The sequence below is a fragment of the Mustela nivalis genome, assembly GCF_964662115.1.
Source record: "Mustela nivalis genome assembly, chromosome: 1".
Classification (NCBI taxonomy): Eukaryota; Metazoa; Chordata; class Mammalia; order Carnivora; family Mustelidae; genus Mustela; species Mustela nivalis.
The window spans coordinates 31,295,470-31,311,734 of NC_139020.1; the positions used below are offsets into that span (position 1 = coordinate 31,295,470).

General features: G+C 37.2%; 1 protein-coding gene across 2 annotated transcripts in view; it reads right to left on the reverse strand.

The window, feature by feature from the left end:
• The window catches only part of ROBO1 (roundabout guidance receptor 1), a 1,158,618-nt gene that overhangs the window by 187,127 nt on the left and 955,226 nt on the right, over positions 1 to 16,265 (reverse strand). The window lies entirely within an intron of this gene.

The following is a 16,265-nucleotide window of genomic DNA, read 5'->3' on the forward strand; positions in this document are numbered from 1 at the left end:
GAAAACGATGCTTCATTAAAAAGGGAAAAGGGATACTTAAATAGTAGGTTTATAATTGCTTAAATATGCTAACATATGTAGTAAGCATTATCACTGTATAAAAATTGTAACCAAAACTTTAACTGTTAGTCATACACAGATGAGAGTTGTAGCTTAGATTAGCTGAGACTGACAATGTGTTCTAATGGGGATTCAAACCACCCATTTTCTACTCAGTGCCTCTACTTGCTCATCTGCAGAATAGGGACAATAGTGACTATAAACTCTGATAACCAAAGGAGATTAACCATGTGAAGCTCAAATATTACTAATATACATGTATATATACATATATACATATACACATATATCCAGTTCTAACTTGTTTTATATTATATATATATATATATATATATATATATATATATATATATATAAATACACACAGACTTACAACGATACACACACATATATACACAAATATATACACACATACACTCATATACACACACATACATAACAGAGATTGAGGCTCATCAGGTCACATTTGATTGCAATAGTAACATTCTGTTTAGAAATTAGAAAGGATTTACTTTGAAGATTAAGGTAGTATTTCTTGGCCTAAAACCAAATTCTATGAATATCAGTATTTTTCATTACCTTAGTTTGTAGAACATTTAGAACTTTAGTGTGTTAGAACTTTTTGTACCAAACAACATGCTATGAAGTATGCATTTTATAGAATTTAGCATCTTATTTTTCATGCTTTTATATTATTATAGTACAATACTCTGTATGACAGTATATACCAGAACTTTTTCAGTATGATAGATCCTGTTCAGTTCCTTATATTAGACTGAAAACTGCATATGTGTATAATTGTACTCAAACACAATATTCTGAGATCTAAGTTTCCTGTAAATATGTAAGTCACTTGGCTCTTTTATTCTGGACACTAACTAAGCAAGATAACATCTTTGAGTTTCAGATTATTACCTTTTTTTTCCTCTTAAAATCTGCCAAATTCTGAAAGAAAACATACCTCTAATTGTGATACTCGTACTATTTTTTTTCTTGAGTAGATATTTAGTTTGTGAGAGTTTGAGACAGAAGCTTCCAGAGATGGCCAAATTCTTAGAGTTTCCTTTGTTCATTTTCAAGTGTATTTTCCCCCAAATATCTATTTTTGTACTTTATAAATCAAAGTGTAAAAAGTATATGGATAAAAGAGATCCATATTTTGGAATAATAATTCCAGTGTTTGAATTTATATATATGGTTTACTGAGTGTTAAAATCTGTAAAAATATTTTTTAAACCATTAATGAAGACTGTAAAGCATCTATTGTTTGCCTTAAAATAAGTATCAATAGTTTGCTATTTTTAATTTTTGGTAATAAATACGTTCTAAAAGATCTCTAATTTTCACTCAACAAAAGAACCTTTATATTGGTACAAGGTTATATTTATTAGAATATTCAGCAGCATAGATTCTGGATATGAGTAGCTTTGGATATGGCTGTCTGTCACCCAAGTCTAGCTCCACCACTTAACAAGTATGTGACTTAGGAAAAATTATTTAACTTTCCTGTGCTGTATTTACTCTTCTATAAAATATTAAATATTAAAATATTTAAAATTGTACCTTGTTGTGGCACCTGCGTGGCCCCGTTGGTTAAGTAAACTACTCTTGATTTCGGCTTGGATCATGGTCTCAGGGTTGTGAGATCAAGCCCCATGCTGGGTTCCCCACTGGGTCTGGAGCCCGCTTCAAATACTCTCTCTCTCCCTCGCCTTCTGTCCCTCCCCCCTTTCTTTCTGTCTCACCCTCTCTGAAAAAAAAAAAAATAGTGCCTTGTTGTATGGATTATAAGAATTTATATATTCAGCACTTTGATTAGTATCTGGTACAAAGGAAATATATTTTAAATATCTTACTTTTTAAAAATGAATTGGAAGAAAATAAGATGGTAAATTTGTAGCATGGGGAATAAAATAAATGTGAGTTGGATTCATTCAAAGAACAGTGGCAAAATAATTCTTACAAAATTTATTTTGCTGAGGTTACAAATAGTCCTGCTTACTAAATTAACTTTATGCCGTAATTCTTTATAGAACAATTCTGGGTGCCATCAGCCATTGGCAACTACCAGGGTTAATTATTCAATAACAGAAAGCTTTTTCTTGTCCATAGGCTTCATTTTCTCATGTGCAATGTGAACGTATTTATCTAGATAATTACTGTTTTCTTCCTATCCTATAATACTACAGGATGACATGTACAGTTGTGGAAGTTATGTACTGCACAAGTACCCCCAGCAAAGAGGGCAAATGCATTTGAAATGTAGCTTGAGTTCCACTTGCTGAGTTGAAGGATGTGAGTGTCCAGAGTGTATCTTTGCATAAATTTCAAAAATATAAAGTCTGAGATTATAATCCTAACTTTAAGTGTATGAGGTACATTATAAACACACTGCAATAAACTGACATTTATAGGTGTATTTCTCATTGTTTGAATCTGTTTAAAAAAACTCTTCTCTTTTTCTTTAATTTCTGTACTTACTCTCTTATAATTTGAAAACAGGGCAATGAAGACCTTAAGCACCTGTAAATGGACATCTTGGTGAGGACTTAAGCTCTCATCAATGTCCTAACTTCTCCTATAAACTGGTTAGTATTTATCCCCTCACTATGTCACTCGCCTCAGAACACTGAATTGTGGGTAGCTTATTTCATAATTGTTTTTTTTTGTTGTTGTTGCCTGTGTCTTCAATTCCTCTTACTTCTCATACAGATCTGCCTTGTGTACTTGTCAGTTAGACAAATCTCCTTACAAATTCTGCCTATAGTTCAATGCCTCCCTACTTAAAATTAAAGAAATCCTTTACCATTTATTATTACCTTCCCTCCTACAATCTGGTTTGAGATTCAGCAGCTTCTGATGATTCCAACAATTTCTTCTCCCTAGTAACTTCCACATCTGTCCACCTTACGTTTCCATTGTAGTGAAGTCATGCAACAGTGGGTATTTATTCACTGTGCACCTGCATTCATTTAGCTTTGTTTTGCAAATCATAATGAATTTATAAGTACCCTTTTCAAATCACAGATATTTTCTTTAGCTTCCTCCTTAGCTCGCCACAGTTCACAGCAGGCAGTACTCCAAAATGGGCTGTTGGCTTTCAAGTAAATCAAAATGAGGATCAGTATTTTTTAAAGGTGCCAATGAAAACAGTGAGTTCTCATTATAAAACTTTCCGTTCAGTGAGGGTACATAAATTAAATGAATGTGAACTACATCTATTATAAAAATTTCAAAATTAATAGAGGGAAACAGATAAACACACAAATCTTAGGGTCAGACCTTTCGAATTTCAGATTTGAAATCGGTTCTATGAGTTCCTACTCACTGCTTTGCTCTGCTTTTTTCCTCTTACTTTAAGATAAGGATAACCATTTGTCTTTTTCCTGTTTTGAAAGATTAATACTAGTTTCTGTCATATAAATCTGATGCGTATATGTCTTAGAAAAGAGACACTATTATTATGGCCATTTATATTATGTAACTACATGTAACATGAGCTGTATTCTATTTATTTCTGATAGGGAGAATTCACTTATGAAACAGTGTTTTAGAAAACAGGTTTCAGTGAATTTCCAGAATTATTTCTTGATACTGTTCTTAACATTATCATTAATTGAGTGCTTGGAGTGTTTCAGGACGATGCTATATTTGTCATATTATCACATAATTTAATCCCCATGACATGCCTAAGATGCAGGTATTATCATTTTACCATTTTACAAATGCAAGACCTAAATCTTAAAGAAATGAAGAAACTCACCCAAGGCCCACAGTTAAGAAGGGAATAAGCCAGAATTTGAACTTGGGTTTGTGTAAATACAGAGTTGGAACTCCTATAAACTAGCGGCTCTCAAACTCTAGCTTATATCAGAATCACCTAGACGGCTAGAAATTGCTGGGACCCATAGCGCAAGGTTTTCGATTCAGTTGCTTTTAGTGTAGGATCTGAGAATTTGATCCCAACAAGCTCCCAGGTGATACAGCTGCTGCTAGCCAAGGAACCAGACTTTGAGAATCACTGAGTCAAATTATTAAACATGCTAACTTGATTGTTTAGTTAAGTAACCTATAAAAAATAATTAGCAATTGTGTAGTCACTGACCAGTATTTCAAGTTTGTTGTAATAGGGCTATTCATAATGTTATAACCTTTATGTGATTTAGGACTTAAAAATTAACTCTGTTAATTGAAATTAAAGAGAGCAAAGATACTTTAATGACTGCCTGCAACAGAACATGGAAAATGTAGTATCTAACATAGTCAAATCCAAGTACCGTTTATTTCGTTGAAGTAAGTCGGAATTTTTTTAGTAATCCCATACTGATTTCTGGAAGCAAGATGTTAGTGATTTATTAAAGGGAATGAGTTCATCCAAGATACATAATACTCAACTACTTTCAGTTTGATGGGGTGTATTTCTTTCTGTTGATTCATATTGTTCTAAGTAAAATCTGATTTAATACAAGCTATCTCCTATGTATGGTTTTCATTTACTCATATTTATGCATAATGACTTCAGAACAAATTTAAAAAAATAGAATTCAAAAAGTCAACTCTTTGGATCTGGAACTTCCAGTGTTACCAAATAAAAAATAATTAGATCTCTGATATCCAAATTCAGGTCCCCACTTCCAGCCCAATTATATTGTTTGTTTGAAAAGAGACTTGTACCACATTCATTTCTTCTGAAAGCAGTCCTATCACCAGTACAATCTGAAATAAATCTAAATTACCCAATTGTTTACCATTTCTTGGTGGTGTATTTTGTTTTGTTTAAAAAAAAAAAGCAATTGAAGTTTTCAGTACATTTAATTGTACAATTATAAAATGTTAAGACTTATTTGAATCGCCAAAACTGACAGCTAAGAATAAACCTTAAATAAACACTAAACATTTATAAAATATTAAAAATTAATTGAGGAATTAGGGAGAAAAGATATCTCTAAGGTGTTCTATAATTTCATCATTCTATAAATACACTTTAGTGAGAATCAGATAAGATTTCACACTATAAAATTTTAAGAAAACCACAACTAGTTATAATATTCAGAATACATTAATGCCTCTGCCACTTAGAGGAAAAGATTTATGAATGGACTCATTTCACTAATATAAAATGAGCTGAGCCAAACACTAAGATATGAAAGATCAGTACTGTCATCCAAAATAACAAACCTACTTAGTAAGTCTGAATAAAGTGCTGAAATTTATTTCTAATAAGTGTTGACTGATCTTGGCAAATCTAGAGAAGTAGACCACACATAAGTAAAATTCAACAAGTCATCACTGGTTTTGTGTCCCAGGGAACCAGAGTGAATAAGAACAAGATTATCACTTCTCATGATGAAAATAAAGGGAAAAACCAAAGCTAAGATATTGATAATAACATTCTCATTTAAAAAGCACTGATTTGGATTTCACTTCCACTTTTGGCTCAAATTTGCAAATGAAATTAGGGCTCAAGCATGAACTAATCTTTTAATGAATAAGAGTGAGTGTGTTTTCATAATCTCTCAGTGTCTTAAAAAAAAAAGTGGGTTTCCCAACAGTGATGATTTGTGATTGCCATATTGAGCAGCACGGGTCATTATTTCAAATACACATAAAAATAAATCACATCTTTAAATTATAAATGATGGGTGTCACCATATGGTATCAGAAATCCCATACCTTCCGTTTTTACTGTGTTTTCTGGAAAATTATAAATGGTCTGCCCTTTGTCTTCGATCTCTTCCACACCTTCACACCCTTTTGCCTCAACCTGTGAGCACACCAGAAGGCTCTCACTTGGGGCGCCTGGGTGGCTCAGTGGGTTAAGCCTCTGCCTTCAGCTCAGGTCATGATCCCAGGGTCCTGGGATCGAGCCCCTCATCGGGCTCTCTGCTCACCAGGGAGCCTGCTTCCTCCTCTCTCTCTCTGCCTGCCTCTCTGCCTGCTTGTGATCTCTGTCAAATAAATAAATAAAATCTTAAAAAAAAAAAAAAGAAGGCTCTCACTTCCTGTTTCCCAGTGCAAGGAAGGAATGTTAGCACGTCCTTTTCTAGCTCACAGAGTCTTTTAATTCACTGATCTTACACTCTCAAGAGACAATCTCCCCTCTCTTTACAGCTCAAGCCATTTATACATAAAGCTAGCCCATGTCATCATCACTTCCACCCACCACCTCTGCTGAATCAAGAATTTGGACAATTCAGGGTGCCTGGATGGCTCAGTTGTTAAGTGTCTGCCTTTGGCTCAGGTCATGGTCTCAGGGTCCTGGGATCCAGCCCCACATTGCGCTCCTTGCTCGGCGGGAAGCCTGCTTCTCCCTCTCCCACTCCCCCTACTTGTGTTCCCTCTCTCACAGTGTGTGTCTCTCTCTGTCAAAAAAGTAAATAAAATCTTTAAAAAAAAAAAATTGGACAATTCAATTCCATATATCCTCTCCACACTGTCCCAAATTCTACCGACATCTTGTTCTGACTCAGCATCTAGAATGACTCATGCCAAGCCTCAGTTTATGCTTTTTTCCCTAACTTTTATAATAACTTAATCTCTACTTCTCGGCAGCTTTTTCCTCCATTGTCCATAAGCTATAACCTTGATGTAAACCGGAGAACTCAAAAAGATAAAATTCTCCAATCTCTGACAGCCCATACTTCCAGTTTTCTTGTTCTTAGTACACTTGTTGTCAGACGCTACAAGTTATTCAGATCCCCAGGTTTGGGTTCCCATCCCCACCCCCACTGTCCTTGTCCTATCATTCTTTGCCTAAATCTTTGCAGCTTCTCCTACGCAGCTTAGAATTTAAGATCCATTGTTTCAAATATCGGTGTCAGCAAGAACACTCCTCTCCCAGTTGCCAACCCTGTCAGTCAACTGCATTAAGGGTATTATGTCACGGAACAAGAAGTCCTGAGGTAAGGAAGCTCTGAGACTAGCCCATTCTCTGGTCAGCCATGCCCTTAATGATCCAGGTTCTTCCATCTTTCCCTGTCCGTTATTCACCTTTTGCATTTGCTTCCCCATTCCAGTTGAAAGATGGCTGCTGTAACTCGAGGTCTCATAAGTAGAAACAATACAAAGGGGTAGGGCAGGGGCCGGCCGGGACAGCAGCAGGACGGGGGGTGGTCCGGGGGGGGGGATTGGGGTGCCATCTCAACCTTTATCGGTATGGTATTGGATCAGGCATGAAATCAAAAGAACTATTATAATATTCATGGCTGTTTCGGATCCTACCCCATAGATTAATATAGGAGTGCACGCCAATTTGCTAGACGATCTAATAAAAAGAATAGCATGGCCTAGCAGAAAGAGTCATTTGCTTCCAAATAAATGAATAAATGAATGAATGAATAAACAAACCAACAAACACAATCTCCGTAATCATACAGTTCAAGCCCCAACTCTGATATTTTCACCTTGAGAAAGCCACCAACCTTAAAAACTAGTATGCACAGGTGGATTTACCCTTATCTAATGAAGCTTAAGCTTTAAGGCCTTCCCTTGACACAGGCTCCTTTGGCATCCCTGATTATGCATTCTTCTACTGCATTATTTATTTATTTATTTATTCATTTATATTCTTTTTTTTTTTTAAGATTTTTAAAAATTTATTTACTTGATCACAAGTAGGCAGAGAAGCAGGCAGAGAGAGAGGAGGAAGCAGGCTCCCCGCCAAGCAGAGAGCCCGATGTGGAGCTCGATCCCAGGACCCTGAGATCATGACCTGAGCCGAAGGCAGAGGCTTAACCCACTGAGCCCCCCAGGTGCCCTGCATTATTTTTTTTTTTAAAGACTCTGAAATGCTTATGGGCTTCAGACTCCTAAGAACCTGCATCTGTCTCTGCTGCTACGTCCCCTGTGTGCTAATGAGCATGGCACTGCCCTCTTTATCCATCCACTCCCTTGTCCTCGACATCGCTTGAATAGAAGGAACCCGCCCTCGCTTGCAAACCAGCAACAAGGATCGGAAACACATATACAAAAGTGCTAGGTAGCAATGTTCTGTGTAATTATGATGATCGCCAGTATACAGTGTTCTCCTGTGGCTGCTGTTTCCCAGCAAGAAGCTGCTGTTGCATCTGCTCCTGCCAGCATGTCTCCAGAATGATCCAAGCACTAAGTGGTAAATGAGCTGAGCTCTTCCCGCTTGCTGTCCAGAATCTGTGTTCAGCTGCAGGTGTTCTCCAAACTCTCCTGTGATGTTACATAGCTTCAGGCTGTGCTACAGGGAACCGTCACAGGGTTTCATCTGCCTACCATGTGCTCAACTCCCCTCCAGTCCTGGGGAGCTGACTTTCTTTTCTTTCTCTTTCTTTCTTTCTCTCTTTTTTTTGAAGATTTTATTTATTTACTTGACAGAGAATGACACAGCAAGATAGGGAACACAAGCAGGGGCAGTGGAAGAGAGAGAAACAGGCTTCCACCAAGCAGGAAGCCCGATGTGGGGCATGATTCCGGGACCCTGGGATCATGACCTGAGCTGAAGACAGACCCTTAACGACTAAGCCACCCAGGCACCCCAGGAAGCTGACTTTCATGGAGAGTGGTTTCAACTTCTCACGACAGCCTGAGTCTTGGGACGTCCTTGTAGGAAACTCTGCCCTCCATCTGGTGGGCAGCATGGGGCTAAGAGAGGCTGAACAATCCGTCTCACCACTGAATATGGTGATGGCAGGTATCATTTCCAAAAACAAGACTAGATAGCACACTAACATCTCAGACTTTAATTTTGACCTGGGATGTGTTTCTTTGTTTTCTTCGTCCTGTCATTCTTTGCCCATGTGATGAGTTTCAAAATATGATTTATTACTTTACCCACTAATGTGCCATTATTAGGTAGAGAGCTGCTGAAGTAGCAGAATTCGGTAACAAGCCATTTCACAAGGAATTACGCAGTCGTGAGTTGAGTGCATCCGATGGCTGTGAGGGCTGAATGGACAATAACACATGCAGAAAGCTGTCATCGGGAGCAGGGATAAGCAGCCCGTGTTTCAAGGAGGATGACTATTCCTCTCCTGGATATATTGCTACGGCTCTGATGAGAACATCGTGTCCTGAAGATTCCACCCAGGACAATCTTACAGTGGCCTCATTTCCCTCCTCTCCACCTTTTATATTAATTAAAATAAACTAAAATCAATAGTCATGTCTACCACATATTGAGCATTTACTGTATACGTTGCCCTGCTATGTTCTTACTATATTCTCATAGTTAATCCTTATATAACAACCTAATGAAGTAAATGATAATATCGATGTTTTATACATGAAGAAACAGGGGCCTATAGGTAGGAAGTTAGCTTAAAAATTAAAGTTAGTAACTCATGGAGGTGGACTATATAACACAAGTCCATCAGATCCCAAAAACTCATTTTAATCTCTAGTTTTTTAGCCATGTGTGCAAAATGAAATCTCCTCTGAGGTTAAGAAAAAGAAAGAGAGAGAAAGAGAGAGAGGGAGGGAACTCTCTTAGTAAATTATCAAATTTACTAAGTAGGTCTTGGAATCGGATTCCCACATTTAAAAAAAAAAAAAATATATATATATATATATATATATATATATTTATTTATTTATACACACCTATATACCCTATAAGTAATTCTGATGCACACTTCAGTTGGAGCCTCTGATTACACTTAATCTTACAAGGAATAATCATCGAATGTCATCTAGAGATTGACGGTGAGTAGGAAGAAAGAAACTTGTTAACAGTAGAGCCTAAATGCATACCTTTTTTTTTTTTCCCATTTAAATGCGGCAGATCAAAGTTTCTCCCTGTCCTAAGTGACAAGTAAGTCAGGAACAGCAAATGGTTTAATTACTAAAGCTTACTGTAGAGTATTAGATAAAGTATGTCAACCAACACGTTAGTGCTAAAGACATACTTTAAGAGGTAGAGAGGAAGTAAATACTGAAAAACAAAATTGGCTTTATAAAAAATTTTCAAGGTCCTCAGTTTTATACATCTGAGTGTGTCAACTGATATTCAGATATAATTTATTTCTCCACAAATACAGACAATTCTCTACAACCCCCACCCCCCAAAAAAGCAAATCATGGGAACATTTTTTTTTTAATCAAGAAGGAAATACTGGGTTATTTTAAAAATTTAAATTTAAATTATATTTATTACAGAATTTTTTTTAAGATATTTATTTATTTATTTATTTATTTATTTATTTGACAGAGAGAGAGACATAGCGAGAGAGGGAACACAAGTAGGGGGAGTGGGATAGGGTGAAGCAGGCTTCCCGCTGAGAAGGGAGCCTGATGTGGGGCTCGATCCCAGGACCCTGGGATCATGACCCAAGTTGAAGGCAAATGCTTAACGAATGAGCCACTCAGGCATCCCTACAGAATTATTTTTAACTACCTCCTCATGCTAAAGGAAAAAACTTTTCTTTTTTAAAATAATTTGATTTATTTGAAAGAGAGAGAGAACAAGTGTGCATGGGGAGGAGCAGAGGGAGAGGACAAGCAAACTCTATGCTGAGCATGGAGCCCAGCACGGGTTTGATCTCAGGACCCTGAGATTATGACTGGATCCGAAACCAAGAATCTGACGTTTTACCAACTGAGCCACCCACCCAAGCTACTCAGGCGCCCCAAGGAGAATCCTATTAATTATCATTGCGACTTCTTAAAAGCTAGTATTTAGCCCAACTGTCCATACATAATCAAAGGCTGGCACCCATTCTTAGTCTTAAATAAATGAAAGCATAGCAAATAGAAATACAACGCAAAGTACTATAGTGTATTGGTCAAGAGAACTGATTCTAGAACCCAGATGTTTAGACTAAACTCCTGGCTTTGGTCCGACCTGGCTGTGTCATCTTCACCAGGTCACTTGCTTCTCCATGCCTCAACTTCCCTATCAATAGAATGGCAATAATAACCGTAACACCTACTTAATTTGACTACTATGAGGACTACATAAATTAAAATATATAAAACAGACTAGTACCTAATATGTAATAACCACTATGTTCATATTTACCGTTTTCACTGTTATCTTATTTTCAATGTTAAAAATCCAATTGCTAATGAAGGAGTATGGAATCTTAGAGTCAGGATGAATCCCTTTACAAGAAGGAAATGAAAACCTAAGTCACCTGCAAAAGCCAGTTACCAGGCACGGTCAGAACCAGTACATAGAACACTGATGGGAGAAAAATACAAGTTTTACAGCAATGACATTCTTTACTAGTGACTGTATTCTGGGAATTTTAAATAGTAGTAACTACAAATGACCCATTTTAAATATTTGTCCAAAAAGTATCTTATGAGTAGTCTTGGCTTATAATTAGATTTAACAGAAAGCAAACTATCCTAAAAAAATACTTGACTGAAATTATGTCACATGTTCAAACTACTGATTTATACTTTCTTGGCAGAAAAAAAAAAGGCCTATAAAACGATAATACTTCCTTCCAATACCTACCCTGGAGATCACTCTACTGAGCTAACCTTTGTTCTTCAGCTACAAAGCTGACAAATCACACAAAGAAAGTAATGAAGCATAATAAGTAAGAGCATCAATTCATACTCCAGGTGTCCTTTCAATTACCCCCATTAGTAAATAGGAAGCCATTTCTCAAAGGAAATAATAAAGCTTTTCTTAACATCATCTCAAGGACTAAAATTACTGCTCCCCTCTATAACAATTGAAAATGTCTAACATCCTGGTTTAAGGACCATATTTTTTTTTTTTTCAAAAGGGAAAGAAGTCTTTATTTTATTTCATTTTATTTTCATTATTTTGTCAAGAAAGCTCTATACCCACCGTGGGGCTTGAACACACGACTCTGAGAAGAAGAGTCCCGTGCTCTACTGACTAGGCCAGCCAGGAACCCCAAGGGCCATATTTTTTTGATAGAAATCTTTTGAAAACTTCACAGTCTTCATTAACAGCTTTGCATATATAAATAGCACAATAACCGCGAACCAGACACCATCTTTATTGAGATCTCAAAGAACAAGATACTCTGTAAAGATATAAGAGAAAATGTTAAGGTCACTTCTTTCAAATAGAACATGTTTGGTGGAAGACACAAATGTAAACAGGAATGATTTACAATCATCTACAAAGCATATAAAAGGGAGTTAGGAACCCAATAAGATAATCCTGAACCAAAAAGAAGGAAAAGCCGATCTATAGCTACTGACTCTGAAAGGGCTATGCAGAATATTTTCTGGAGCCTTTGATTCTGCAAATGGGAGAGGAATTTTAACTCAGGCTCATAAGAAAGTTACACTTCATGACCAAAGGAATTACTGGGACAGGCAGGAAGGCATAAACCAAGAAGATAGGGAAGAGACTTCTGAGCACCAAAAAGACCTTTGGCCCTTTGCAAATGAAAGGAAACTCCATTCTTGAGAAGCAACTTCTCTAAAAGCAACGACAGAGCCAAATTAAATCTGAACTTCAAATCCTTGAACTAGACTTTGACACAAGTGGTCTAAATGTGAATCCTGCCCCACTAGGTATTAGCTGTGTGATCTTGGGCAAGTTACACAATTTTCTCTACACTATCACTATCATCTTTTCATTGCTACAAAATGTGTATGATAATAATAGTAACAAAATGGGGCCATCTTGAGGGGTAAATGAAATAATTTAGATGAAGTGCTTGAGATAAAGGCTTGTTGCCTGGCAGATACTCGTATGTTGGCCATTTATTATTATTTCCTCTAATTATTAGAGTAGAGCACATCAAAATAATAAAGAACATCTTTCTACAGAGGAAGAGAAGAGTCATTCTCCTTAGCCACATCTGGTGAAAAGAGAACTAAGGAGAGACTGCAACTCAATCCCAGAGCCCATCTCAGTCATTAGCACACACACAATGCACGTGTTGTGCCCCCACACACTTGGCTCCTTGCTGAGGCTTAGAGTGTGACAAACTATAACTAAATACAGAAGATAAATACCCCAAGCCCACTGATCTCAGGGCCCGTTAGCGGCTCTCATTTCAACATCTGACAGGCATCTCAAACCTACTGTATCCAACGCTAAACTTCTAATTACTTTCACCCTCTTCTTCTAATTCCCCCTAATTTCCACTAACTCTACTGCACCAAATCCTGGTCCCCTGCCAATCTATCTGTAAGTCCCTTCGATCTGCCATTAAGTCTTGTCACTTTTTGTTCTCACCCCGCTTTCCAATATGTCCTCTTTGCTGAAATTCCACAGCCACTCCTACTTCCGTTCTCTCTCCTTTCTCCTGCCTGGTTGACAGCACGGGAGTCCCAGTGTCTCCAAACTTCCCCTCTCGAAATTCACCTTCTCTCTGCCACAGGAGTGTGCCTTTCCAATGCAGAGTTGAAACATGTCACTATCCGGGTTAAAATCCTAGTAAATTTTCATTTCTTGTAGAAGAAAGTCTAAGTTCATAATTCATACAGTGACCCATTTTATTGTAACGTAATGTCTCTTCTTTTCACCCCTTGTACTCTAATCCCTCCCACCCACTGAATTACTTTTCATCTTATGTGGTTCTTTTGCTTAAGCTAGCTCCTGCCACACACCTCTTCCTCTTGGATCTTGCCCTCACTTTCTGAAAGGCTGGGACAGGGACCCCTTCTGTGCTTCGTCCTATGGGCTCAGCTTCTCTCCCTGCCTAAATTTTGTTGTTTTTTCTTTTTAAAGATTTTATTTATTTATTTGACAGACAGAGATCACAAGTAGGCAGAGAGGCAGGCAGAGAGAGAGGAGGAAGCAGGCTTGCTGCTGAGCAGAGAGCCCGTTGCAGGGCTTGATCCCAAGACCCTGAGATCATGACCTGAGCTGAAGGCAGAGGCTTAACCCTCTGAGCCACCCAGGCACCCCCCTTCCTAAGTTTATATCCCATCATTGAATCCGCATGTTTAAATGAGTCTTCCACATGATCTAAAGCGCTCAGAAGTTAGGGATGTCGTCACTGTTCATAGGTATATTCCTAACACGTGGTCCAGTGCCAATCACCCAGAAATGAAAAATGAGTATCAATGGGATTGAACATTATAATGTTCTCATTCCACAGTATTAGCCATTTTCAATTAATTGTCCTATTATCTTTATTTTAAAACTCCATATGGCTATAAATACATATTGTAACAGGAAGGCCACTGTTATAGTTCTGGGACCCACTATGGGTATAATGGAGTAGCATTACCACTTACAGCCTTATACTACCTAGATAACTTCAGTCTGCTTCTGAGCCATAGCTACCCAAACACAAAACTGAGTATGTCCCAAGAGGATATATAGTTAATCAGGAATAACTAGAAATTATTCTTTAGTCTCTTTTCAGAAAGCAGAAGAGATTCGGGGGGATAGTGATAACAGTATTCAAGTAATATTTGGCATAATGAAAAGTTTGATTCTGTATCAAAATGGAAATTTCTTAGTTTTTTCCAAAGACCCCCATTATGATATATCAGAACCATGTATCTTGAAAACATATATGACATGAATAAATATATATGTGAGGAAAAAAGCCCCGAACATTAGGTATTTAGGTGTGATGAACTCCCTTTTGAAATCATGCAATGTGTGGCATGAGATAGCAGAGCAAACCAAGATCTGACCTCTGTTTGCATATATAATGACTATTCTTCAGGATATGAAGAAACAGACAACAGCAGTGTAATGTACTACGTTATCATCATTTTTTTTAGTTTTCTGTCTCTAAAAAAACATTACTTCAAATCAAGCACATTTTTTGAGATACATGTGTAAGTTTCATCACATTTCATATATGGAATTTAGTATAAAGATACATGTGATTTAGACACACACCATAAAATTCAGAGGAGTATGATGAATGCAGGATTTTTCAAGTACGAAACAAAGTATATTATCATTTCAGTAACTGTTGCACCTTTTAAAAAAAATCCCTCTTCTTCAGAAAGACATAAAAAGTTATCTTTCTTAAATGGCTAATTAACAGGTCCTGCATGAAATATTTTCACTGAAGTGTCAAGGAAGCATGTTAGAGCAGATGCCCAAAATACATAAAATTACTAGGTAGTATGTATAGATACTATCAAAAGTTTTGATTGACTCATACTTTATTTACTCTGCATTTAGTTACCAAAGCCACAAGCTTAATAGTTCTGTTTATAAAAACAAAGCCAGGCAAGCTGAATGCTAAGAACAAATACACGTGAACTCATTTTTAACTTGTGGATGCATGTATGCACACACATCTTTTTATTATCAGCATGCTCCCAAATTAAAATTGTTACCACATGCTAAGTAAACTTTTTCAGATGTTCAACAAAGGAGATCAAAAGAGATTTCATCATATATTTTTAGATCTCTGAGCAGTCAAACCTATAGGAACACAGACATGTCAAAACATCAAGTAATCCAAAGGTAAAACAATTTGGAAATTTTCGGTTCAGTTGAACTCATGAAGAGTAGTTTGAAAAAAAAAAAAAAAGAGTAGTTTGGTACTTTCATACTTTCCTTACTGACGTCTTACAGGTGAAGCTATTCATGGAAACTTCTTTAATACTTGCGTGGGGGTAAGACTTGAGTCCGGACCAAGAAGAAGCCTAGGACATCGATAGGCTGGAAAGAGAGACTTGGCTTTCCGGGCAGATAGAAAACCACAAAACAAAGCAAGCAGGTGGAAGGGATCATGTTATGTTTGGGGCCATGAGGAGATCAGCTTGGTTGATTTTATACTGTGCTTGTGAGAGTGATAAAGTGGTAGATTGGTGGCATACAGTGAGGTCTAATGAACATTCCAAAAATTCTTCCCTGCCTGCCACGAACTCTCGTAGCTTTTGTTAAACCTTATTTTGTTAACAGGAGAAATGTAATGGATGTGTAGAATTCATTCTTTAGTGGATAAAGACCAAATCAATCTCACTATTTGTCCCATTCTTACCTGAAATAGTCAATGCAGTAACTGACTTTTGGCCTAGTTCCAGCCAAACCTATTTTCTCTCTGGTTTTAGAAACAGTTATTTCACTCTACCATTTTTGAATCCTTGTCTTGTATCTCTGTCTAGTACACGAGTTCCTGTCTTCCTTCCTCTAATCTTCTGCATTTCCTCCACCCTCGGCAGCCATGATTGGACCGCCATTTTCTGAATTTAAGCTGCTCTTGGGCTAATCCTTTATCTGCCTAGACCGCCACCTATTGCACTAGGTCCGACTCTCCTGATATAACATATTGCTTCCTATTTGATGTGACCTTGAGTTGTTCATGCAGACTCCATCT